Source organism: Mesoplodon mirus, assembly GCF_964341445.2.
Source record: "Mesoplodon mirus genome assembly, chromosome: 7".
Classification (NCBI taxonomy): Eukaryota; Metazoa; Chordata; class Mammalia; order Artiodactyla; family Ziphiidae; genus Mesoplodon; species Mesoplodon mirus.
In genome coordinates this window covers 54,539,530-54,565,641 of record NC_138983.1, presented here as the reverse complement: position 1 = coordinate 54,565,641, position 26,112 = coordinate 54,539,530, and the positions used below count along the sequence as shown (strand labels likewise).

The following is a 26,112-nucleotide window of genomic DNA, read 5'->3' as shown; positions in this document are numbered from 1 at the left end:
CCTAAACCATTACTTGTGCACCTGCACACTGTAAAGGGAAACTCTGAAATCTTTGCTGCATTTCATTTTGAGGCTCACACCACAAAACACGAAGGAATGTAGCCAGAGTCTAGCTGCAATGTTCTTTTACCCCTTATTTCTTTTTCACTGAGGACTGAAAAGTAGGTTTTAAAGTGATTTTTGAAATGAAATGTGTTGGTCACTGTTATTGTGCTACTTAACTGTCTGTTAGGTAATACATTCAGAATAGACTAGCTTAATAGATTGAGCTACGACATAGCTGGTCAGAGCATTTGGCTTTTTCAAGCCCTCGAAAGATGTCTGAAATTTTTTGTTTTATTTTCAGAAGGAGAAATAGGGAGTGGTGTAAATTGGCAGGCACTTTTGAAACTTCCTGGCCTGTCCCTGACAAGGTTTTTACAGATCTGTAAAAGCTGGTCAGCTGTTTTTCTTTAGTGGAATTACTGGAACCAAGAGAAGTAGTGGTGCTGCTTTTCCCATTTTGTGGATTTTTTTGTGCTTATGTTTATTCCTGTGGAAGATCTTGACTAAAACCCCAGGAATTGCTTTTTTAACCTGATTGATTCTGATTTCTTTTAGAAATAAATTCTAGAGTACAAAGAAATTGTGATATATCCAAAATCAGACAATAATGGGCCCAGATCGTAGTCATTGCATGTGGATCTCATGCTCATGAGAGAAGGAATGGTCAGTTTTAATGATCTGCCACCTTTTTGTGACTGGGGTGCATATGGCCATCATGCATACTTATACATAAAGGAGCTGGTGAGATCCCCAAGCCTGTGACTTGAGCCACCTTGCAGCCACCTTGGCATGTCTGGATGTTTATGGAGCTTCCCCTTCAGCATAACCAGGTTGCATTTTGCCAGGAGGGAAGGGACAAAGGAATTTGCCGAGTGGCAGTGATCAGACTGATGCCCTATCTCTGTATTCCTTCAGCCTACCTCTTGGCCTGGCCACATTGACCTGTTAATAAATGAATGAGAATTTTTTCTAATGGTGTCTCCTTGAATCAGTGAGAATACTTTGAACTTTATTTGCATAAGTAGCAGATTCGCTATAGAAATAGTGACTGACCCTTGGGATTTCATTAGCATGTATTGAAAACCTAAATTTTTTCAGACTGTAATTCTGACTCCTCATTGCTATTCTTCTCTGCTTTAGGCATACTTAACACCTGTTGACACATCTTATATTAAAAATTCTAAATTCTTTCGTATAAACATGCTCAGCTTCTGTTTGTAATCAAGCTGTTTTAATGTGGAGAGTTCAGAAGTAGTCCTTGTTTTCACTAAATTAGCATGTTTACTTTCATGGTGTCCAATTAAATCTGATGGCCTCCTTCCAGAAGTGGGAGATTTTCACGTGATGCTTAGGCTTAAGTGATGTGGCCTTAATTTTCAACTCTTCTACTGTTTATCCTATAAATTAGAACATTTTTTGTAACCTTTCATCTTCATTTTATTATAGGTTGTTGCTCAGATGCTGGCATTTAAAGTAGTCAGGAACTCAGACCTCAGACCTTTATATTGAACAATGATTGTGATGACTTGAGGCAGAGGGTGAACCAAATGCTTTGGTTTTCTATTTTTTCTTGCTGTGCACCTTAAAAGTATAATCAAACAAATATTTTTCAGTGTGACTAATATAGCTGAAATGAATAAAATTATTAGTTCTTTCAGGTTTTCTACTTGATTACAGGAGTGTGACCTAAGTTGAAAAATCTGTTCATGTGAAAACTTTCCCAAATGTCTATAGTCCAGCTCCATTATAACTACCTAAGGGTACACAGTGGAACAAAAATAAAGATGAAAAAAAATGTTTCTGTACATGCAGCATTGTAGACTTTGTGTTTTAAAACCAGTCAGAATATTCTTAGGTCGTATGAGTCAACCCTTCATTTCACAAATGCAGAAAGAGGTTAAAAGATGAAGTAAGGTCAAATAAGAAGTTAACTAAGTCTTTACATTGATCTGGCCCCCTGAGGGAATCAAGCCCAGAAGATGGTCCAGTTGTTAAGCGTAGTACTTTTAAGCAAGCATTTAGGAGATGGAAGAAGTATATTTATCAAAAAGGGGCTATAGGGCTTCCCTGGTGGTGCAGTGGTTGAGAGTCCGCCTGCCGTTGCAGGGGACACGGGTTCGTGCCCCGGTCCGGGAAGATCCCACATGCCACGGAGCAGCTGGGCCCATGAGCCATGGCCACTGAGCCTGCGCGTCTGGAGCCTGTGCTCCGCAACGGGAGAGGCCACAACAGTGAGAGGCCGTGTACCGCAAAAAAAAAGGGGGGGGGCTATATATGAGACTGAAATACCCCTTTCCTGGTTTAGGGGAAGCTCACTGGTGAAAAATGCCATGACGTGAATTCCTATATATTAAGTGGAGTCACCGTGTTCTTATTGAAAATGTTAATTATTTAAATCTCATTTATCTAACATTTGTTTTTCCTCTAAAAGTTACAATGCAAAATGCCTCTCTTTTCTTCTCTCATTCCTCAATTTATTTAAACTAGGCAGAGTTTGTTTTTGTTTTTTAATCACTTAAGTCTTTGAAGTTATGTTGGGACTTCACCTCTAATCACTGAGCAACTGGGGAAAGGTTGTCCTCTCTGAGTCTTGGTTCACCTGGTATAATATCTATGCCACTAGATTATCATGAGGTTTAAATGAAGCACAGTGCTTGGCACACAGAAGATGCTCAATAAAATTTTGCACCTACTATTATGTATACATTGAGCTTTGCAACAGTAATTCCAGGCAGCCGTGTAATTTTTATTTTTTTCTAATTCTAGGTGCTAAAAGGAAAGGTGGGCCTAACAAAAGGTTAAGGAAAATTAAAAATGCAACCCAGTAGAATAGTACTAGATTTCTTTTTGTAGTAATGCCACGAGGTACATTGTCTTTCAGTCATTGGTGTAAATGGAAAGGACTAATGAAGTTTCCCAGAGCACAGGGTAAAAAAAACTGTTGCAGGTCTGCAGTCTTGTTTCTTGCTTCAACTACTCAGGGAGTTTACTGCCTAATATCTGCTAATGAGTCAAGTAAGTGTCTGTGTTTTAGAACCTATCAGTTCAGCGGAATGCTGAAACCCTTATTCTTAAAAGGAATGTAGAGCATGTTCAGATAGTTAAACAGTTCCCAGCCTGGCCTGCTACTTACTTTTTTAGTCTTATCCCAGTGCCCTCTCCGTTCATAACCTAATTGTGGTTGTACATAAAGCTCTTCCGTTATTATCTAAAACTTTCCTCATAAAGTCTTTCTAATTCCCCATAGTTTGATGGACTGTCGTAGCCTTTTGTAATCCTATGAACAATTCTTTCTCTGTAGTATCTCAGAAATGAGTTATGTTTATATATGTTCTCATTTCATCTTAACAACAACCCAGTGTGATACAAGTGATGTATTAGAGTTGTCTTTTTCTTGTCTGAAATATTTTCAGAAACTGCATCTTACTTGGCATGAAACTTACTCCATTGTCTTACCCAGAGAGCCTTGTATTGTGTAAACACTCAATAAATATTTTTTGAATTGAATTAGGAGAGCAAAAGTGATGTTCAGTTTCTGCAAATGCTATTAAGTAATCTGACACTCCATGCTCTAGCCCATAGTTTTAACTCTAGATGCTCTGGCCAGGACAATCCTTGTTTCATACACTCCCTTAGGACCATGGGAAGCTATTAACTTCAGTGCCTGTTGTAATCCAAGGCACAGGCAGCCATGCTAATGGGGCTGTGTTCAGGAGTGAGAGCAAAGAGTGTGTTTTAAAATGAGGAATCCCCATGGAAATTTTAGGCAGCAGAAATCAACAAAATAAAAATGCAGAAGGTGGTTGCTGGGTGAAACAGGAAATGAACACCTTATGGAGATTAGGCAGTCCACTGAGAGGGGGAAATGTGGAAAATGAGTCAAAAGTAATTGTGTAGCCATTTCATCTCTGACACTTGGAAGCATATTGTTGTGTGTGTTGTTTTTAATGAAGTGTGTTTTACAGTGCTGATGTTATTATCTGGATGAGGAAGTCTTCTCTAGTATTATTGTCATCTCAGCTTTCTGCAACCAACTAAATTAAAATACAGTAATATAATGGGACAGTGGAATAAAAAAGAAAACCAGATGACTCTGACATGTGACCCTAACTTGAACTTACTGCTTTTCTGGTTTGCAGTGTGCTCAAATCAGTGTAGAGAGGTTCAATGTAATGCTTTTGAGGGACCAGGGAAAGTAGAGGAATAATATATTTAGTTAATAGTGGGCTATGTCATGGGTTAAAGATTGTTACATTATTAGAATATGTGAAATAAGTGTTTCTCAACAGGAGGTCCCCAGAGCATCAATGAGTTCTCCAGGTAGCATGGACTGGCTTTCTGCTGTCTGTTGTTAATGTGTATCATATGATGGCATAGATGCTTTGGATTCTGATATGAATTAATCATTTACTCTAATAAATAAGACTTAATTTTATTGATGTTACATTGAAAGTAGTATCTTTCTTTCCTTTAATTCTTTTTTTTTTCCTTTAATTCTTATGTTAGATTTTTTGGTAGGCAAATAATGAGGGATATGAGGATAATTATATCAAGCCAGAGAGTTTGGAGTAAGTGATTTGTGGAATCTTTTGGTTTTCTGAAGAAATAAATAGGTAGAAAGAGTAAGAAAATTATTTTTAGGTAGATGTGAACTTACTGTAACTTCCCAAAGCATCTTATTATAATAGTTCTTTAGACAGTTTTCTAGGAATAACATTTATGTCCTGGATAATAGTGTAATTGTAAAACAAATTTATATCATTCTTTTAACCAGATAGTTCTATTCACTGACATTTTTTACGCCTCTCCCCACAATAATTTACAGTTACAAGATCACCAAATGTAACTTCTGAATTGGATTAAATGATCAATTGGTTTTCAGAGTTTTTTTTCTCTAATTCCTTGAAATGAAAAATTGATATGAGAGTTAACTCATGTATAGTTAAGTCACAGGAGAGTTAAATTACAAAAGAGTTACATCACTGAAGTCAAACCATATGTTGAGGACTAGTACATGTTTGTCACTGCACAAGATGCTGGTATTAGGTGAAATTACTCAGCTGCTGAAGTGGCATCAGGGATGGAGAGCAAGTCAGTAGACAGTCATCCTCAGCATTATAAGGGTCATGTTAGAAATACTTGGGGATGAGTTGAGCAGCCAGCAAAGGCATGCTTTAGGAGGTGGCCCCTAAACATCTGAGCTGCTAAGTGTGGAAGAGGCTTAGGAGCTGCCCAAGCAAAGGCTAGATACAACAGAAGCACACACACCCTGGCACAAAACAGGTATTGCACCTTTCCATTGGCCAAAGCATCTAGTTTCTCACCCAGCCTGGTGAGTGACTTCAAGTTGCTCAGCAGTTTTCTTTTAGGCATAAATAAAAGAGGGATAAGTTAGTAGTTCAATCTTTAGTTGATGTAAAAATAAAAATTATTTTCAAAGATGATTAGCTTTGAGTGGTTAATATCAATATACATATATCCATTTATTCAAAACATAGTAATATATCTTTATAAATTGTTCTGGATCACAGGTTGGTTATAATAAATATATGACTAATTGGACTTAAACATATAGTCACTTCCATATATAACTATTTAACAGGGATAAGCTATATATATTGGCATGTGAATAATAAAAGTTGTGTTTTCTAAACTTAGGAAAGGAGAAATGGCTTTTCCATTTCACTCTTCTGAAAGAACTTCAGTATCAAGCACATCTTGAACCAGTTTATTTCGCCTCACTAGTCTCCGTGCACTGGCTTTAGAGAAATGTGAAGAGTAAAAGAGGGAATTTATGTAAAATTACCATTGCATATAATAGTCAGTCAGTAAATATTTGTATATGGAGTGATAATAATAAGTAGAAATGAGAAATTTGAGAAGTCCATGGCTTCTAATTCAGAAAGGATCTCTTAAATAAATCACAGAAACATACAGACCATAATATGAGAAATGATCCATAACTTTGATTTCATTTTTTAAAACTTGCTAATAACAAAAGAAAACAAAAACAAAATGAAAAGGTAAGCCACATATTAGGAGAAGAGATTTGTATCACATAGATCAGCCAAGAGTCAGTCCAGAATATGTGGGAAAAAAACCCTTTATATATTAATAAGAAAAGGAGCAATCAGCCCAATAGAAATATGGACATAGTGTATAAGGAAGCTGTTACAGAAGAACAAACCCTAAATGTCTAATAACATAAGGAAAAAATACTCACTAGTATTTTACTAGTCTCACTAGTAATCAGGAAAATGCAAATTAACACCACAAGAGATACCATTTTACATCCATCAACCTGGCCAAAAATCGAATGTCTGTTTAGTACCTAATTTGGTGAGCATATAGATGAAAGGGAACTCTTATCCTTTGTGAGAGTTTCAATTAGTTTGTTTCAGAGGGCAATTTGAAAATACAGTTAAATCTGCACAAACCTTCCTCAACCTAACAGCCTCACTCCTGGTTATATATTAGGCTTTTGAGTAGCTTTTACATATATGCTATCTATGAATATTTATTGTGTCTATATTATGTAGATAATTAAATTATCTCTTGGCTACCTCTATTATTCTGTATTGGAATTATTCACAATTATATAGCTAGTATTTACTTTTTTTTAAAGTGACTCTATCCTTTTGTACTATTCCTTTCAGGGTCTCCATTACAGTGAAACATAATTTTCTTTTTTTATAAATTTATTCATTCATTTATTTATGGCTGTGTTGGATCCTCGTTGCTGTGCGTGGGCTTTCTCTAGTTGCAGTGAGCGGGGGCTGCTCTTTGTTGCGATGAGCAGGCTTCTTATTGTGGCTTCTCTTGTTTTGGAGCACGGGCTCTAGGCGTGCAGGCTTCATTAGTTGTGGCACGTGGGCTCAGTAGTTGTGGCTTGCGGGCTCTGGAGCTCAGCCTCAGTAGTTGTGGTGCATGGGCTTAGTTGCTCCACGGCATGTGGGATCTTCCTGGGCCAGGGCTCAAACCCGTGTCCCTTGCATTGGCAGGCAGATTCTTAATCACTGCGTCACCAGGGAAGCCCCCCCGCTTTTTTTTCTTAAAGCTACTTCCTTTAAGGCTAGAATACATGTTTCTGTGTATACAGCATCTCCTTTTCATACAGGGTTGATGCAGGTGGTTACTTTTTCTCATAATTCATATAATTTTCATATACCAGTTCTTGCTTTTTGATTAATTTTAGATTTATAATAGTGGTTCTCCATATTTACTTTTGAGGAAATATTGATGATAATAATGCCAAGAATTTTGAGTGCTACTCATTTATATTATTGGAAACCTTTTTTAAAGACTTACAAAAGAATTAGTTCTTCCCATCCTGCTTGTTAGTAACTCCCATTAATATAAATGATGACTCCCAGGTTCATGATGTGGAGAGTCTAGTGATGAAATACTAGAAGTGTTAACGGTAGTTAGTTATAGAAATTTACTGCTGTAAGTTAATTAAACACACCAGTAAGCAACTGGAGCATTTTATTATTTAGTTTGTATAAATATACAGTTGGAAAGTTAATGAGAAATGGCAAGTCTCTTGGAGTTTGATTGACAGCTATACTAAACCTTTTTAAAATGTGTAGATGACGAATGAATTTATTGAGTCAACTTCTGTTGTAAAATATTCCATAGAAGGAATATTTATTTTTGAGTGTGCAGTAGCATAATTTTGTCATTTCTGACTTTAAAAAATTAGTTACTAGAGGAAAAACTTTTTAGAAGTTACCTCCTAATATTGAATTTGCTAAATAGTGTTCTGTATGGGAGATACAAGACTTTCTTTTATTATTTTCTGGCTTCTATATTATTTGTGGTCTCTGCATAAATAAATAAATGGGAGATTCCTGAGGTGGTTGAAAAGAATTTGGTAAATAAATAGCATGTTATTTTCCTTCAGAGATTTCTAGGGGAAATGATAAGCAGTATTCTGTTCTAAGAAGATACAGGTTGGTCACACTTAATTGAAAGAAGTTTCCTTTCTCATTTTGTATCATTTGGGGGGGAACCTACCTGTCTTTTTAGCATGCAATTTGGAATAGACACTTAACTCAATTTTGTAGTATTTTTATTATTAAATGCTAATTCAAAGTCAGGGTTCATAGTATCAGAATTATAAACACATAAATGAACCTGCTCACCTATTCATTCATTCATCAAATGTTCAGTAATTATGTACTGCCTGAGAGACATTTTTCTAGGTCTTTGGATTATAGTAATGGGGGGGCTGATGGGATGAATTGGGAGATTGGGATTGACATATATACAGTAATATGTATTAAATAGATAACTAATAAGAAGCTGTTGTATAAAAAAATAAAATAAAATTCAAAAAAACGGCATACTAATATGTATTAAATAGATAACTAATAAGAAGCTGTTGTATAAAAAAATTAAATAAAATTCAAAAAAAAATGGCAGGGACTTCCATAGTGGCGCAGTGGTTAAGAATCCACCTGCCAATGCAGGGGACACGGGTTCGATCCCTGGTCCCGGAAGATCCCATATGCCGTGAGCAACTAAGCCCATGCACCACAACTACTGAGCCTGCGCTCTAGAGCCTGCGAGAGCCACACCTACTGAGCCCATGTACCTAGAGCCCATGCTCCGCAAAAAGAGAAGCCACTGCAATGAGAAGCCCACACACCACAATGAAGAGCAGCTCCCGCTCACTGCAACTAGAGAAAGCCCGAGCGCAGCAACGAAGACTCAACACAGCCAGAAAACCAAAAAGGCACAAAATTCTCAGAAGTTATGTATATGTGCCATACAAATTATATTCCCATCTGTGGATCAAATGGGGACACATACCAAAATGAATGCTTTCTCAGAAGGGCTGCTTGTAAGCACCAGGAAGAGATAATAGTAGTACCAAGGGGACCATGCTACTCTGATAATGGCCCTGGATCTGGAGAGAGAGAAGAGGAAGGGGCAGGGAGAGGTGTTCACAGAAAACACTCCAAGTGTGGACCTTGCAAATATAAAGCTGAGTGTGATGAAGATGCAGAGAATGTTGGGGGTGTATGTAATATAGATTGCAGTGGATACAGTTTTAATCCTGTGTCTGCTTCTGATGGGAGTTCCTATAACAATCCCTGTTTTGTTTGAGAAGCATCTTATATAAAACAAGAACAAATTGATATAAGGCATCTTGGTCATTGCACAGACACAGATGACACTAGTTTGTTGGGAAAGAAAAATGATGGACTACAATATCAACCAGATGTGAAAGATGCTAGTGATCAAAGGGAAGATGTTTATATTGGAAACCACATGCTTTGCCCTGAAAACCTCCGTAGTTACTGTATCCATGGAAAATGTGAATTCATTCATTCTACTCAGGCTTCTTGTAGATGTGAATCTGGTTACACTGGACAGCACTGTGAAAAGACAGACTTCAGTATTCTCTATGTAGTGCCAAGTAGGCGAAAGCTCACTCGTGTTCTTACTGCAGCAGTTATTGGAGCCGTACAGATTGCCATTCTAGTAGCAGTTGTCACGTGCATAACAAGAAAATGCCCTAAACACAATAGAGGACGACAGCAGCAAACCCTAGGCCATTTTACTTCAGATACGTATTTCCAGGATGGTTTACACTGATGACTTTTACCTGCATACTGATGCTGTGACGTACATTTATTGAGTCTTTTTGTAAAGAATGGAAATGTTTGTTTCAGGGGCCGTCTTGTTGGACATGTGTAGTGTAGCACTGTTGTCTCGTATGCAGAATATTCAGCTGCAACAGGTTTGGACGGTTCAGTAGTCTTTGTGTTAAAATACAGAAATTGATTTCACAGATTTGTACTACATGGTAATTCTAAGACTTGTTCTTTACCCATGGAATGTAATAGTTTTGCAAAGATGGACCACTTCCAAGTGGTTATAAAGTCATACCCACTTCTTCCACAATGACCACAGCAAATGACCAAGCTTGAACTGAAGGTAAAGATGTGTACAGATTACTTTTCTTATGAAAAAAATCTAGAAGACACTGTGTTTAGCCATTTCAGTGTTCTTGAGATTTATTAACTGATTTTTTAGACACTACCTGTTGCATGACCTGTAAAGCTGTGTGTGTTAGATGTAAAATATTTATAAGATGTATGAACTGGAATTTGATCATTTCTCTCTTTGAAAAAATAATTCTGAATTTTTAAAAGTATATGGTAGCAATGATGGAACGGATCACTGAAAAGTAGATTTAGATGTTGTGAAAATAGTCTGTTTAACAAACAGATTTGAATAAAGCCTACTCTATCATTTAAAAAAACAGTTAAAACCATCTTTTTTCCTTTTTAAAATAAATGATTAGTTTAAAATCAATTCTGTAACGGCTAGATGTTTTTATAGAGCAGATACAGACTAAGAAAGTGAGCATATTATCTCAGCTTATTATGTAATTTGAGAGATAATAAAAATACCTTGTTTTGTGCCTTTTATTCAGTAACACTCCTTTCTTTACGTTGTCTTATGAACACATTGCAAGATTCATCAGACATACCCCTGGGAGAGCAAGAAAGACAATCTGATTTTGAGCAGAGAATGATATGGCTGGTTGATGGGTGGTTTGGGACTAGTCTCAACAGTCATTTTGTCACTAAGAGTAAAGGCCCGATTATTGACTAGAAAGTACTTTTTAGATAAAGTTTTAGGACCAACTTAAAAGTTATTAGTTCAGAATATCTATTTCAGTTTTTTTGGCTTTTCCAGTGAAAATAATGTAATTATGCTTAAATGACCCAGTCCTCACTCCGTGCAAAAATTTGCTGACATCAGGACCTAATTGTTTGACAGGACTAATTCAGAGGAACAATAAGCAGTGTTTTCACACTCAAAACTAGCCAATGAAATAAAAGGTTACAAATACTAAATTAGAAATGATTCATTGTCATGAGTTTCACACATGGGTGTGCCTGAATGTACACGTGTATACACAGAGCAACATCAGATAATATTAGAAAAAGATCGATTCCTAGAACTCAGATAATCATTATGTTCACCAGATGTCTTTTGAGTAAAATATTCCTCTTTTCTCTATTGTGTTTCAAACACTTGAACTCCTGGAAGACACTAAAACTCAATTTGAGTATACACTCTCTTCATCTAGGAGTCATACACTACTGAGGGTTAAATTGTTTATAGCTCTTTCAGTTGACTCTTTTCTACTTTAATCTTTTATGAAACGTCCTGGGGGTAGGAAACCCAAAGGGGAAATCCATGAACATATGAAGAAAGGCCAAAAAATAGGAGAATACACATATAAGGAAATAGAAATAATAATATAAAAAAAGACTTTTAAGAATTTCAGAATTCTCAAAGGAGGAAATAGCATCCATAAAAAAAGAATGAGATTTTATGAAACAGAAATAGGTAGTTGTTGGGACTTCCCTGGTGGTCCAGTGGCTGAGACTCCATGTTCCCAATGCAGGGGCCACGGGTTCGATCCCTGGCCAGGGAACTAGATCCCACATGCCGCAACTAAAGGTCCTGCATGCCGCAATTAAAAAGATCCCACCTGCCATGCAATGAAGATCCCGTGTGCTGCAGCTAAGACCAGGTGCAGCCAAATAAATTAAAAATAAAAAATAAAAAGAAATAGGTAGTTGTGACTCAAAAGACATAGAAAAATGTATTTTTTAAAAAGACCCTCATAAATAGTAGACTAAACACACTTAAGCAGAGAATTTGTGAATAGTAAATAGAAATGAAAAATGTCACCCAGAATGCAGCCCAGAGAGATAAAGAGATATATGAGACAGAAGTTATAGGACACAGAGGTTAATTAAGAGGTGTCAACATGTATCTAATAGGAATATTCTAGGAATAGAGATTAGAGGGAATGGCAATGAAAAAGTATTATTTAAAAGTGGCTGAGTAAAAAAATACAGAGAGGAAATTATGACAACAAAAAAGGAGACACATAGATACAACAGAGACTGAAAAATCATAACATACTGTGAACAACTTTTAGGTAGAATGGAATTTTTTAGCAAAAAGTATATAAAATAGAACAAAATTGATTTAAAAAGAAATGGGAAAACTGAATAAGATCTGTTTCCAGAGCATGATAGAATAGATGTCTGGACCAACACTGAAAATGTAGGATTAAAAAAAAGAATCTTTTTTTTTTTTTTCTGATCATCATTCTCTTAATGCTTTTTTAAAAAAATTTATCTATTTATTTATTTATTTCTATTTATTTTTGGCTGTGTTGGGGCTTTGTTTCTGTACGAGGGCTCTCTCTAGTTGCGGTGAGCGGGGGCCACTCTTCATCACGGTGCGCGGGCCTCTCACTGTCACGGCCTCATCTTGTTGCGGAGCACAAGCTCTAGATGCACAGGCTCAGTAGTTGTGGCTCATGGGCCTAGTTGCTCCACGGCATGTGGGATCTTCCCAGACCAGGGCTCGAACCTGTGTCCCCTGCATTGCAGGCAGATTCTCAACCACTGTGCCACCAGGGAAGCCCAAAAAAAGAATCTTAAATGTATCTATTAGTTAACAATAAAATAAAGAATACTTAGGTCAAAAACTGAGTGATGGCAAGAACCTAGAGAGATAAGGTGAGCAAGCTTTTGCCTTGAAGGCATTTAATAAACAACCTGATCAGGACAATATGAAAAACAGACTTGGTAGACAAACTGATTTATGGACATAAATACAAAAATATAAATTAAAATGTGTGCAAGCTGAATCTAGCAGTTGAGAAGAGTCAGTGGCTCAACACTAAAAAGTCTTCCACATAATTCACTCATTAACAGATAAACAGAAATATCATGTGGTTGTTTTTTTACTAAGTGCAGAAAAAGCATTCAATAAAATTCAACACTTATTTAGAAAGACAATAATAGGTTTTGATTAGGAGCATAAACTGTAGAACCAGGTGGCATGAGTTTGAATCTAAACTCTTACTTACTGTGTATGGTATTGTCTTGATTTCATGCTTGTTAGATGTTGGGCAGAGAACCCAACCAACTCTGCTGTGCCTGGACTTCTGACCTACAAAAAAATATGAGCTAATAAATGAGTGGCTTTTTAAAAAAATTGAGGTGTGATGGACATATAACATTATATTAGTTTCAGGTATACAATATAATGATTCAATATTTGTATATGCTGAGAGCTGATGACGACAATAAGGCTAGCTGCCATCCATCACCATACAAAGTTACAAATTTTTTCCTTGTAATGAGAACTTTTAAGATGTATATGTTGTTTTAATCTGAGAAATGTTTTGTATTTTTTAAAAATAATACTAGAAAACAGTTATATCATGTGACCTTGGACAAATTACTTGATCTCCCAACGCTTTACTTTATTGTCTGTAAAATGGAGATAATAATAGTACCCACCTCATTAGGTGTTTGGGTGGATTCAATGAGCCAGTATATGTAAAATATATATGGCACATGGTAAAGCCTCAAATGATTGTAAAGAGTACTAGTCGTTGTTATAGAAACTATTTGAAAACTAGAAAAAATAGGGAATTTCCTTAAAATGCTAAAGAATAGTTATCAATCCTATTAACAACCATTAGGCTAAATAGTGAAACTATTTCCATTAAAGTAAGAGAGCAGATAAGGATGCCAGTTATTATACAATTAAATATTTAAAAACGTTATGCTTGAGGTCCTGGTCTATATAATTAAATGGAGAAAAGAGATGAAGTATAAATATTTTAAGTAAAGGGACAAAATTGTCTTTTGCAGATATGAATGTTATGTAGAAGCTGTGAGGGAATCTGCAAACTATTAGAATTAGAAAACTAGCACATTTGTGGGATATAAGATCAACATGAAAATTAAGTAAATTCTGTATACCAGTAATAACCAAATAGAGAGTGAGCACAATATCAGTACCTCGTAATATATTTAATAAAAATGTGAAAGACCTTTATCAATGAAAAATATATAACATTATAAAAATGATAATGAAGGACATAAAATATCTGAATAAACGAATGTACACATATATGTACCTGGTTTAACTAGGCCTTCTGCTACTCTGATTTTTATGAAAGTATATCAGAAATTAGTTTGGCTAAAAAATAAATAGGATACCCAAATACTTTTTGGAGACTTTGGTTTTTTGTCCAGAAAATCATGGGAGAATCTCTTCTTCCTGTCAAGATTCAATTTAAAACAAAAATTTCCTTTTATAAGTTAGTGAGTGAAAACTTTAGCATGTAAATAGCAAAAGAAAGAAAGGAAGGAGGAAAGAGGGAGAAAGGAAGGAAAGAAAGAAGGATGGAATCCAGACAATATAAAAAGCTTTTGGTTCAGTAGTTAAAAGAAACAGCTCAAAGAATTATGAAAGGATATTAATTCCATCAGTCAGATTTCAGTCAGGAAAGCAGAATCACTATGAGTCTTATGGTATAAGGGATTTATTATAAGCATAAGATATTACAAAACTGTGGGAGAAGCTGGAGAAGAATCCAAAAGGGGGAGTTGGAGGATCAGAGAAAGTCACTAACCGGCCCTTCAGAAGCTTGGTGCAGGTTGGACAGCTCAGGCCAGGAGGTGGGAAGCAAGATCTAACCAGCTGCCGAGTGGAACCCCAAAGGAGAGCAGGTGGGGAAACATCTATGGAGGACTGTTACCACTGCATCTGTTAGTGGGCCTGGAGTCACTATTTGTCAGCAGCACCAGCAGTTGGGAACAAGAGCTAGATGCAGAACAGGAGCACCAAGACCAGATGGAATCTGCAGGCAGCCTATGTCTGTCTCTTACTGGGTCTAACCACCATTCACTTCAGAGCTTCATGGCTGCTGCTTCACTTCTGTTCTCCAAATCTCATGCCAGTTTTTGTTCAGCTCTAGCCTGGATCCACACAGGTGCTGGTATTCTGGGAAATAGTTCTTATTTAGCCAAGTGCACACAGTAAAAACCCACGACAGATATGAGTAGGCTCTGTACTTTATTCTAGGAATATAAAGATTAATAACAACAAAAGTAATCACTCAGAAAATTATAGTTGCTCTTACTATGTTTCAGGTACTATTGAAAATTATATAGTCACAATAGCAGTATGAGATTAATGCTGTTATTATTCCCCTTGTATTGATTTGTAACCTGAGTCACAGACAGGTCAAATTTACTTCCAAAGCTACACATTGTTCCCTAGGGTTAGCATCAGCAACATTCTGGAGGAATCCAGTAAAATGGGGACATACTTAGAAACTGTATTCATACTAGAAAAAGTTGCTCAAAGGAGGGCAAAAATTAGAAAAAAAAATAGAAACAGCCTAAATCTTCGTCAGTAAGGAAGTAGAGAAGTAAAGTCTGAATATCCATAAGATAGAGTACTAATTAGGAGTTCAAAGAAATGCATTACATATTTATATCAGCAAAAATACCTCTTAAAAAACAGTACTGAGGGGAAAAGTGAGTTGCAGAATGATATACATGATCTATCATTGTTCATTTAAACATCTGTATTTTAAAAGTATAAAAAGTGATATATACAGATGTTCACCAAATTTATAAAGATAGTAGCTTGTGGGAGGGGCCATGGCAGATGTAGTTGCTTGTCTACCCACAGCCATTCTTGGCTTCCTACTTAGCAGCAGAGCTCCATTTTGTTAATTATTCTTTCTCTTCATTTGCTATGTGGAAGGTGGGGCTCAGCCCCCAGCAGTAAATTACAACTGGCTTTTTACCAATCATAGTAAGTCCGTTCCATTACCAGTGCTTGGTTTGTGCATAAACTTGTGTCACAGTTATAGCCAGTTCTCTGGGGGTATTTCTGGGAATGGTTTTATGTACTAAGACAGATATGACTGGGCTGCTAGTAATACATATATAGTGGCAGAGTAGAAGGATGGGAAAAACTGGGTTCTGGATAAAGTCATCAAGTTCCTGAGTTAGCCAATCCTGGAACTAATCTGTCTCCAGTCTTATTACTTAAATCAGTTGATTTGGGTTTTCTGTTAATTGAGGTTGAAAGCATCCTAACTGTTGGTAGTAGGGATGGGGAACAGAGGAGGCTCACTTTATCTGTAAGCGTTTTATTTATTTTAACTTAAAAAATGCAAAAAAATCAATTAAGTTTGGGTCATGGGTATATAGTTATTTGCTCATTATTCTCCAATTTAAAAATTTAAAAATAGAAGAGTGCCACTTAAGTTAGATATACATCGTGAACAAAGACATGGGAATGATCATTGTCAGTTGAGGGGCAACTGGGAAATATTTCTCAGCAAATGAATCAAGAACCAATTTCTTTGTATTCATTTAATATATACTTGCCTTTCACTCTCTGTGTAAGCTACTGTACCATTCAATTTGTGGCTTATATTTGAAATCACTGTGTTTTTTATTTGTAAAGAGCATCTTTTTATATATATATAAATTTATTTATTTATTGGCTGTGTTGGGTCTTCGTTACTGTGCACGGGCTTTCTCTAGTTGTGGCGAGCGGGGGCTACTCTTTGTTGCGGTGTGCGGGCTTCTCATTCCGGTGGCTTCTCTTTGTTGTGGAGCACAGGCTCTAGGCACGTGGGCTCAGTAGTTGTGGCTTGCAGGCTCTAGAGCAGGGGCTCAGTAGTTGTGGCACACGGGCTTAGTTGCTCCGTGGCATGTGGGATCTTCCCAGACCAGGGCTTGAATCCGCGTCCCCTGCATTGGCAGGCAGATTGTTAACCACTGCGCCACCAGGGAAGTCCCATCAATCACTGTTTTAGTGCCTCACTTTTAAAAATGAATGGTCAGGGACTTCCCTGGTGGCGCAGTGGTTAACAATCTGCCTGCCAATGCAGGGGACGCGGGTTCATTCCCTGGTCCGGCAAGATCCCACATGCCACGGAGTAACTAAGCCCATGTGCCACAACTACTGAGCCCGCATGCCACAACTACTGAAGCCCACGCACCTAGAGCCCATGCTCTGCAACAAGAGAAGCCACCGCAATGAGAAGCCCACGCACCGCAACGAAGAGCAGCCCCTGCTCACCACAACTAGAGAAAGCCTGCGTGCAGCAATGAAGACCCAACACAGTCAAAAACTAAATAAATGAATGAATGAATGGTCAGCCAAGGATCATCAGATATTTGGGGAGAGCTCTCACACGAGATACAGAAGCCAAAATAAATAATCAAAAAAGAAATGTGAAGGGAAGAAAGAATAGGGGTCAACAAAAAGTAAAAACATAAATATCTAATGTTGTACAGCTGAACTAATATAATGTTATATGTCAATTATACCTCAATAAATAAAGTTGAGTTTTTATAAAAAGCAAAATTTAAAGACTATTAATATGCACTATTAATAGATGTGCTCTATTAATACAGGGGAATAAACCAAGTAAAAGTAAAACATGATTCAAGGAAAAGAAGGGATCCAGCACAGCAGAGAAGCAGAGGGATCTCAGGATGATGGTGAAGGGAAATTGTAGAAGGTCAACTCTTCAACTGGCCTAGAGAGCAGGAGGACAAAGGAAGAGTGAATTAGATGGTAATTAATATGCTCTATGAGACAAGGGAAAGTACTACATCTAAGAACAAAAACAAGATGGTATGAAAATAAGCGTTCATTAAAAGACAAGCAAACAAAGCTTCAGAAAGTAAAATGATGGAATAAAAAAAAACAGGACAGAGTTGGAATGTGAAGTTAAGGAAAGCTCAAAAAAAGAAAAAATACAAAAAAAATACAAAAGGCAGAGATTCAAAATATGAGAGCAAAGATAAGAAATCAGAGCCATTCTTCAAATATCTGATAATCCAACATTCATTTAATGGTGAGTACAGAAAAGGAAGAGGAAACAAGAGGGTAGGAAATTATTCAAGAAATAGCATAAGAAAAATTCTAATAATATGAAGGACTTGATTTCAGATTGTGGGAGCCCAGTGAGTGCCAAGCACTGTGATATTTCGAAATGCTAGAGGTAAAGTGAAGATTCTAAAGCCTTGCAGAGGGGGAAAAATACAATGGAATGGGAATCATGATATCTGACTGCTCAAAGGCAACACTGAAAGGTAGAAAGTGATGGAACAGTGCCCTCAGAATACCGTGGGAAAATTATTTCTATAAGCTTGGCTTATATATGGCATCCCTGGGCAATGCTGTGGGCTTGATTCTAGACCACCACAATAAAGCAAATCACACGAATTTTTTGGGTTCCTAGTGCTATAAAAGTTATGTTTACACTATATTGTAGTCTGTGGTGTGCAATAACATTGTCTAAAAAACTGTACAGACCTTAATGAAAAAATACTGCTAAAAAATGCTAACCATCATCTGAGCCTTCAGCCAGTCGTAATCTTTTTGCAATAGTAACAGCAAACGTCACTGATCACAGATCACCATAACGAATATGATAATAGTGAAAAAGTTTGAAATATTGTAAAAATTACCAAAATGTGGCACAGAGGGGTGAAGTGAGCAAATGCTGTTGGAAAAAGTGGCGCTGATAGACTTACTCGATGCAGGATTGCCACAACCTTCCATTTGTAAAAAATGCAGTATCTGCGAAGCACAATATAGTGAAGCACAGTAAAAACCAGGTGTGCCTATATCTGTCAAACTATCAGTCAAATACATGGTAGAAAAGTCTTTTCAGACATGGAGGTCCTAAAAAAAAATCTCCCTATGCACCTTTCCTAGGAAACTCTTGGAAGATGTGCTCTATTAATACAGGGGAATAAACCAAGTAAAAGTAAAACATGATTCAAGGAAAAGAAGGGATCCAGCACAGCAGAGAAGCAGAGGGATCTCAGGATGATGGTGAAGGGAAATTGTAGAAGGTCAACTCTTCAACTGGCCTAGAGAGCAGGAGGACAAGAAAAGAGTGAAAGATTATCTGATGTATTTAATTATATTTTGAGGGAATTTTCATTGCTTTCAGGGAGTCAGAGAATGAATTAGTTAGAGGTACATCAATAAGTTTAACAAATGAAGAAATTAGATGGTAATTAACTCCAGGAAGAACCAAGTTGAAAAGAAAGAAAATATAAATATCATTCATTATATGGCTCTACTCAAAATAATAATTATGTAGTTATAATACTGTAACATTGCACATTGATTTCACCAAAGAATGTGTTTTTGTTTGTTTGTTTATTTTTGGCCATGCGCACCTTGTGGGATCTTAGTTCCCTGACTAGGGGTTGAACCCGGCCCCCGGCACTGAAAGCGCTGAGTTCTAAACACTGGACTGCCAGGGAATTCCCCCAAAATGTGGCATTGACCTTGTTGAGAGAATGGGAGGAAGAAGTGTGGTTGTTTTGGAAAGAGATGGGGAAGCAATGTGTAAGAGAGAGAAATCCTCATCTTTTCCAGTAGGTTGTTTTTAAGACCAGAGAATCAAGAAACAGGAATATAGAATATTAATTATGTATATGTAGGGTAAATACTTTAAAAAGCAGCTTAAAGCATTGAGAATTGTTGGCTCAGGGGTTTAGGAGTTGAGGGAGAGGTAAGGCATTACCTAAGAAACATATAAGCTAATATTTTTACCATCAAGTTTGTAGAGCAATTTGACTTTTTAAACCATGTACATATATTCTTTTGATAAATAAACATTAATTTTTAAGTATGTTTTATTTATACAAAACCTTTTTATTTGTAAACCAATTTAATACAATTCAACAAACATTTATTCAGTGCCTGTTATGTAGATTATTGTATGAGAGAGATATGTAAATATATGATCTTAAAGCAAATCCGTAATGTGATTACCTGCTTCCAAATGGAGGATAAATACTGATGAATATTAAAGCACCATCCATTCTGATCTGGGACTTGGTGGGGAGGCTTCAGTGGATTGAGTATTTGCATTGGGACTCAAAGGATGAGAGGAATTTGAATGGGAGATTAAATGCCAGCTGTGGCCAGTGTTGTCAGGTCCCACCATGACTGCAAAAGTAACTATGTGTAGAAGAGTCTGGGAGAGCCGTGGGAGGCTATGTTGACTTCTCTGCCTTTCCTAGACATTTCTGTTAGTCACTTTTTCCTTAGGATTTACTCCTCCCTGCCCTATCACCCAGACACTCTTAATTTTAGTATTGACTTTACCATGCTGTGTTAGGTGGTGGTTCTCTCTCTGCCGGCACCCTGCCTCTTCTTAAACGTTTGGTCTAATTTAGAGAGGGATAAGGAAAGAGAAAAGAAAACCTTTGTTTCACCTGACCAAATGAAGATTCCTGAATGTAAAGATAGGAACTCTCTTCCGTAACCTCAGAGGCAACTAGATATGGCTGTTACCTTTTTTGAGGTCCTAAGGTTAAACAGCCATTTTCACAGTTTGAACATAATTCTTAGAAACCTCAAGAGTAATGTAGGACACATCTAATTGTTTGCAAAGGAATGTAATAATTTCATAACTATAAAATAATTTACATTTAGGTCTTTAATCCATTTTGAGTTTATATACACTACCAAATGTAAAATAGATAGCTAGTGGGAAGCAGCTGCATAGCACAGGGAGATCAACTCAGTGCTTTGTGACCACCTAGAGGGGTGGGATAGGGAGGGTGGGAGGGAGGGAGACGCAAGAGGGAGGGGATATAGGGATATATGTATACGTATAGCTGATTCACTTTGTTATAAAGCAGAAACTAACACAACAATGTAAAGCAATTATATTCCAATAAATATGTTAAAATAAATAAATAAATAAAAATTTTTAAAGGAAACTAAATAATAATAATAATAATTTATTCCTGTTATATGTCAAAACTGCTATTCAGAAGTAATGGGCCAAGTGTGTGTGTGTGTGTAACATCCTCCAAATTTAGGTTTTTGTGCTCTGGATTTGTTTTCTTTTATATTGTTGTGTCCATAAGAGGAAAGGCTGGCTTAGAACAAAATAGCAGAGCTAAACCATATGTTTTGTACCAAATTAGAAACAGGTGAAGGTTGTTAAAATCCCGCAAGAGCTTACAAAAGCTTTAGACTCAAGTTTGTATTAAAGGCAGGTGGTTATATGTACAATAAAAAGCAGTCACCAGCACACCAGCTTATTGATACATATGTGATTGATCTTTTTGGATAAAAACAAGGAGGAGTTAATAAATCACTGCACATAGCTATAAAGATGTTTGGGCTTGAAAGCCTAGCCTGTAAGAGCAAATGTGGACCCTGAAGGAAATTTATGAAGCATAGATCCTTTTAGCTTTACTTAACAGCTAACATCTGACTGACCCAGCGGGACCATGGAAATTTACTGCTGGGCCATTCAAATATGTAAGCTGTTGTGTGATGTAGAACAGGTAAAGATTAGCCCAGTAACAAATATGAGGCTATAAAATAAAATGAGGTTTCAATGACTTGTAAGTACTTGTCAAAGGTCAGCTCCAAATGACTGGTCAGAAATGGGAAAAACTTGTTGATAATTAAAGCAGATTGTTTATGACAACCTAGGCGTTAGCATTGGTTGCTCCCAGATCAGTGATTCTTCAAGTTTCCTCCTCCTGTGAAATCCATACTTAAACAGAATGACTTTAAGGGCCTTTAAATTGTCTTTTTGTGTGCTGAAATTGGGTAAAATTATGAGTTGAGGTAATTCGTTTTGCAATTCCATAATTGAAATACATCTTTCTCAAATATATTCTGAATATATGGAATTTGTAGACAGCCTATTCATTCTAGAACACTGACTTTAGCTAACTTATGTATGCAGTTTTGAGCTTTGACATCTAGAAAGCAGGTAGAAGTTTTTAGGCTTTCCAATAGATGATCTTGAATTAACCTTTAAACTTAGGTAGTTAACAGATTTATGCACACAGTTATTGAAAAATCAATTTAGTGAAATTAAGCAGATATTTCAAAAATGTGTGGATTTATTTCCAAGCTTTTTGTCTGCTTTGCTTTATGTAAGTCTCCAAAATAATAAATGTATGTAATATTGTTACTAGGATTTTAGGAGTTGCATTTTGGACTTTAATAAGATCTATAGTTATTGGTGTCAACATTCGCTGCCTTTTTGACTTACTTTACCAAAAGGTTGCCACATAAAAGCTAGATTTGGTTGTTTTCAAGGTACCAGCTTATGAAATCAGTGGTGAATTTGGTAATAATTTGGTTCATGAACATCTCATTTGTGAGTTGAAGAAATCCCACAAATTTTTTATAGAAATCTTGACTAAGTGAAATTTACAAAATAATACAAATTTACAAAATGGGATTATTACTGGGCGGGGGTGGGGCTTGGGTCCATGGTGTAGAATTAGTTTAAGATGAGGAGTCAAAAGGCACCAGTTGGAATTCTAGCTCTACCACTTCATCCCTACATTTACTCCTCCCTCCATTAAACCGGTAAAAATGTTCCAGACGTTGTGCTCGAGGAACTAGGATACAGTATTAATAACAGTTTCCATTCTTGTGGAAGATACAGAGGCATAGACAAGCAATTACAGTAGTGTCAAAGGTCCTGTGTTGGTGAGTGTACAGGGTTCTATGAGAGACGAATAGCTAATCCCAACTGGGGCAGGGGTGAGGTCGAGTGGGGTAAGGTCTGTGGTTGTAGTTGAGTGTTAGAAAAAACCGTGTGACCTTGGGCACCTCCATAACAGTGCCTATAATAGGTCAAGTGCTTGTATTGTATTGATAATGTATGCTAAGTGCAATACCTAATGCATAATAGATATTCAGTAAATAAAATGCAGCATCATCATCCCTGTTGTTATTTTGGCAGTGCTCACTGGCTCTTTTACTCTGGTGCTGGAGTTCCTTGCCTCCTATTAATAACATAGTATCTTCTCTTGTGGCACTTACAGATAGGTACTGGGGAGGTGACGCATAGTAATAATGATAATTGAATGCCTACTGTATCCTGGTAACTGTGCTGGGTCTTTGCTTTTTTTGTGTTTAGTTTAATTCTCACAAGCAGTCCTGGAAGATTGGTGTTATTAAACCCATTTTAGAGATTTGAAAACAGGTTCAGAGTAGTATGCCCCATTTCACACTACAAGTAAGTAACAAATCTGGGGGCCTGAGTCTGTGCCTTTCTGACTTCAAAGCTTAACTTCTTACACCTAAATCCCCCTTCTACTTTTCTTTTCTTCTCCCCCCAGAAATAGGTATTATAATTAAATAAATAACTTTGATGTAAAGGTTTGAGCACCAAAGTGGCTTACAGAGCATGTACCCTTAGTCGCACTGATATATTTAAGTAAATCTATATTATGTGCACACATTGTGAAGTAGAAATTTAAAATGGTGAGCAGTTTTTCTTCCAAATTCATATTCCAGATGGAAACATCTTTTGGCATTACCAAGTATGTAGGTTTATGCACCTTGCACGCTTAATTGTAGTTTAAAAAAAAAAACTTTACAGATTTTTGTGGGAAACAGGTGCTGTTAAACCTGGACAAATGCAGGATGGCTGTTAATGTTGTGGAATGTGATTTTGATTTACTTGGCAGAATTTTTATTTTATAAAAATGACTATTAAAATAGACATGCTTTCTATCCTTTAATTTTGCTCTGTTCACTGAAATTTGCCTGTAGAATATTTTTCAACAGTTACTAAAAGGGTGTGGAAAAACTGGAAGGTTTCTACAAGGAAATTGATTCTGAATTCTTTAACAATTTTCACAACCCTGCAACTTACAAAGTTTTTAAAAAATGGGGATTGTTTTAACCTTCTTACTACAATTATTTGGAATTCGATTTCCCTGAAATTCCCTTCTCTTTTTAGTACAGCTCTGTCTAAAGAACTATATTTAATATTGGCAAAGAGAATAATCTGATGTAAATCTTTTCATTACATAATTTCTCCTTTAAAAACTTGTGATGGCATCTTATTACCTGTTATATCAAATTTAATATCTTTTTTTCATTGGTATATATGATTTCCTATTACACATTCTCTCTCTCTTCCTTCTCCAAAGGAGGAGAGTGGAAGATCACTCTTCTTATTCTTTTATAAGGACTTTTGTCACCCTCTGCCCATGAATTATTTCAACATTGTTATCTTTTGTTTGCTGCTTCTCCTTTGATCTATTATCTCTCTCTCCTCACTTCCCTCCTAGAGCTTTCCTCTGTGTTTTCTGAAACCCCTCTTCAGTGACTATAATATATACAAGTCTTCAACCTCTTTACTATATATGTGTAGTATACAACTGCTAGACGTAAGTAAAATCTCTGGCTCTCTTCTGAAAGTATCATTTACCCTGAAGCCTTCTGAAGAGGAGACTGTTTCTTCTACCTCCCATGTCTCTGGGTCTAGAGAAGGTAATGTCAATTCAAAACCACTTCTCAGTAGCATGTACCTAGTGTTTTGACACTTGGAGTAGATCATTTTCAACACCTCTTTCTCTATATGATAAAATTATTTTCAGTAATAATCATCACATGAAACAGATGATAATAACCAAAAAAGAAAAGCAGAAAATTTTCTTTTATTGAAAAATATATACATATATATACTTTTTCTTTTGAACAGTTTCTGTGTGCCCATCTTCAGGGAGCAATTTTAAACATTTGTATTTTACTGTACCTTGTTCAAGGCTGATTGTAAATATTTTTGTATCTGAATAACCTTATCTAAAACTACACCAGGAAAAAAAAATGACTCGGAACTAAGAAAAATTGCACATTGCTATCATTGTTTATTTTGAACCTACTGTTAAAACACGGGAATATGTGGGAATATGTTACACCAGACAGTCTGGGGACACAAACTGTGTCCAAAGGAAGCTTCGAAGATTCCAAACCAATTGAAATTTAATCAAATTGGAAGTGTGTAGTTTAGTCCACTTCGTTGGGCTGACTGTACAGCTGGGAGTTCTTTGAATTAACTTCCATGTTGATATAATATTTATTAGCATATGCATAATGAAAACATCCTGATTTGAAGATTGCATACATATAGAAATCAAACAGTCACTGCAGCAATTGTTTAGAACTTAGACCAACAAAAGATTGTTTTTCTGGGAGGATTATTTTATCACTGGCATTAGGCATTAGATTCGTTGTTTTTAACCCATTTTATTATCATTTTAAAAGTCTCTGCAGATTTATGCACCTCTTTATAGACTGCCCCCATCTTCCTGCCCTGGCTAGGCCACTGTCATTACCCTAGTGGCTTCATGCTTGTAGTTTCTCTCTTTTCAATATTCCTAAATATTCTTATCCCATCATCCTTACCTCTAACCCACTTACCTTTGGGAAAAAAATCAAACTGTTGGAAAGATTGGAGCACTGTAAATTCAAGTCATCTATTTCAGTTGGACTAATACATCCTAGATATCTGATTCTCCTTCCACATGATGGTCTTAAACCTTCTCTCTTTTTTCCCCATCCCCAGTTGTCCCTTTCCTTCTTGATAAATCATCCCATTTCTGACTTTATAGAGAAAATAGAAGCTACCAGATGGGAATACCTCAACCTTCCATCAAAACACATCAAAACCTTTTGTAATCATCTCCATCATCTTCAAAATGCCCTCTTCTTTGTCGACCCTGACCCAGCCCTCTAGTCCTCCAGCTGCTTCCTCTGAAAGTGCATCTGTATAATCAGCAAATTCTCCTGTATCTTCAGGCTCTTCTCAGGGAGTTCAGCCTACCTCTTGCCCTAACTGAACTTGCATTTTCCCTGAGGACCCCACGAGCACCCATTTAGTAGCTATTAATTCTCTTATGTGCTAGTAAGTATTCAGATTCAGGAGATGAGATTGGGGTTTTCTTCCTCTCGTTGGTTTTTCTAGATTCTTACCTCTTTACCCTGTCGGCAAAGCAAACATAAGAAAACCTATTCCTTTGAGACATATGCTCTTCAACTTTACCGCTCTTTCAGTCTCTCAGTTATAACCCCATTACTCATCATGTGTTTTGGCAACAGAGAAACAAGAAACAGGTGACATAGGAAAGAGAAACAGTCTTTCTATTCAAAATCTTGCTGTTATGGGTGACACTAACACACAAGTGGATGATTCATTCAACACCCTAGCCTTTCATTTTCTTGATCTTTTGGCACCAGTGATCTCTTGCATCCCATAATTTTTATCTACTCCCCTGGTTACTCTCTGAATCACATCATCATTTCTTTCAGTCCACATCCAGAATCTGATTCAAGCATCCTGCTCTCTGATGACTACCTCAGCTCCTTCAGCTTGTGTGTTAGCCTCTT

The 26,112-nt window shown here is 36.7% G+C and overlaps 1 protein-coding gene and 1 pseudogene across 4 annotated transcripts in view; both read left to right on the top strand.

The window, feature by feature from the left end:
* The window catches only part of UVRAG (UV radiation resistance associated), a 315,157-nt gene that overhangs the window by 192,702 nt on the left and 96,343 nt on the right, over nucleotides 1-26,112 (top strand). The gene's annotated exons all lie outside the window — the stretch shown is intronic.
* Nucleotides 8,162-9,648, top strand: LOC309807959 (tomoregulin-1-like; annotated as a pseudogene). Its single transcript has one exon. The product of its transcript is annotated as a tomoregulin-1-like (transcript).